The sequence below is a fragment of the Cavia porcellus genome, unplaced genomic scaffold (assembly GCF_034190915.1).
Source record: "Cavia porcellus strain 051 isolate PalLab524CR breed Dunkin Hartley unplaced genomic scaffold, mCavPor4.1 scaffold_12, whole genome shotgun sequence".
Taxonomy (NCBI): domain Eukaryota; kingdom Metazoa; phylum Chordata; class Mammalia; order Rodentia; family Caviidae; genus Cavia; species Cavia porcellus.
The window spans coordinates 50,415,072-50,417,404 of record NW_026947495.1 but is presented as its reverse complement, the minus strand read 5'-3'; positions in this window follow the sequence as shown (position 1 = coordinate 50,417,404).

The window sequence follows — 2,333 nt, the reverse complement described above, 5'->3', positions numbered from 1 at the left end:
TACAATGGAGTACTACTCAGCTATAAAGAAGGATCACATTAAAATATTTATCGATAAATGGACACAGCTTGAAACCATACTCATAAGTGAAATAAATCAAACTCGCATCTTTGAACACAGAATAGTCTCCCTAGTGTAGGAAATGATTCAAATATATAAAAGTATGTGGTAACCATGATTCCCCCATTATGTGGCCTTGAAGCCTTATAAAGTTTTCGCTCATTAATTGGAATGGCTTTATTCTGGGCTGTTTGATATTATGGCCTGTGATGCAATGAACAGCTATTTTGAAGAAAACAAGACATCATAATAGCTAGTGCTGATTTAATACCATCTTTTTTAAAGCCTCACCAAACTATGGCTCTTCTGTCCCCATTGGTTTTATCATGTTGTATCTTGCTGGATTTTATCATATGTGGCAGTATAAACAAAAATTGTTACAGGCAAAGAGACAATATAGAAACCATTGTTCAATTTTCTGTTGGCTGGTTCTAAATACTGTACAATGCTTTCATCCACTTGAATGGTGTTACACTGTCTTGATATGTTTGATGCTATAGCATATGAAGTTATATTCAAATATTTCAAGGAAAAAGACACTATGGTAACTACTATTAAGTCGGGTTATTTGGTGGTGAAGCATGAGGTTGCTGAAAGTGTCATGCTTTAACCTGTATTGTTATGTTGTTATGCCCTCTTTTACCTCAACCTCTCCCTTATTCATTAAAAAACTATTTAATTTTTTACTTCTTTTTTATACTAAGGGAAAAATTTTTTTTAAACTATCAGGATATTTTATAGTAACTTTTTTGATTTCCTATTAACTTGATTTGAAGTCCTGTAATACTCCCGCTATCTTGTTTTGACTGATTAGAATCTGTTCCACTCTGTGTGATAGTATCAAGTATCAGAGTATAGGCAACTACTTTGAAGGCAATAAGATTCACTATCATGCCCATTCTGGTTTGACTATTATCCTCTTTTGAAGTTCTGTAAGGTTTACAATGTTTAGGCTTTATTGGTCTTGTTCTCTACTGTTTTGTTCAACTTTATAATACCTAATGAGATAGACAATTCTTCTTAAGGAAGCAAAGAGGCATTATGGTAACCATTGTTGATAACCTTGTACTCTGTTTTTACCTCATGTGCTATGTCTATGCTTGGTTTTGACTGACAGCTTGGTTATATCATGTTTGATTTTATTCTCTTACAAAAAAAAGTAATAAGATCTATGGGAGCAATAAAACCCAAAATGTGTAAATTTTGTTGTAATAAAGAGAGGGGGAAAAAAGTGCCCTAAAGGATACAACAGCAAGTGTGCTTGGGTGTGTTAAATAGATGACTATACTAATATTTTTGATTGGATCATTGAACACAACTATTTGCAATCTCACTGTTTGAATGTTCACTTTGTATTCTTTGATCCTGTGACCTGAATCACCGTTTCTAAGATGATAGTGTGTAATCTATTAACTGGTGATATCTTACTAGTTTTTTTTTTGTTTGTTTGTTTGTTTGGGTTTTTTTGTAGTTCTGTATTACTTGTATCCTTACACTGTTTTGTTTTGTTCTGGTTTTTTTTCTCTTTTTCTTTTAAATTAAAAAAATTCAATAGTATTCCTGTACCCAAACAACAAAATCACTGAGAGAAATTAGCAAAGCCACACCCTTCACAATAGCAACCAAAACAATGAAATACTTAGAAATCAATCTAACAAAAGAAGTAAAAGATCTATATATTGAAAATTATAATTCTCTTGAAAGGAGATTGAAGGGGATATCAGAAAATCGCAAGATATCCCTTGCTCATAGAAACACAGAAAATTTCATCCAGTTATCCTCAGACAAAGAACTTCTATCCAGAACATATAAAAAACTGACAAAAAAAATCATGGCCCTCAACATAGTGAAAATGGCCATACCCCCAAAATTCTTACACAGATTTAATGCAATCCTGATCAAAATATCATTAGCATACCTAAAGAACTAGAGAAAACATTCCTAAAATTCATTTTGAAACAAAAGAGACCTAAAATAGCAAAAGCAATTGGGCAACAAAGGCAAGGCATAATAATCCCAGACTCGAAATTATACTACAAAGCTACTGTGATAAAATCAGCATAGCACTGGCAAAAAACAGATCTGAATATCAGTGGAACATATTAGCAAATGTAGACACAACTACAAACACACTCAGCCACCATAGTTTGAAAAAGAGGCCAAACTTGCTCACTGAAAGGAAAGCCTCTTCAATAAATAATGTGGGATTTTCAAATGCTAAAGGCTAAAATTAGACCCATGTCCATTACCATGCCCTAAGCTAAAATCAAAGT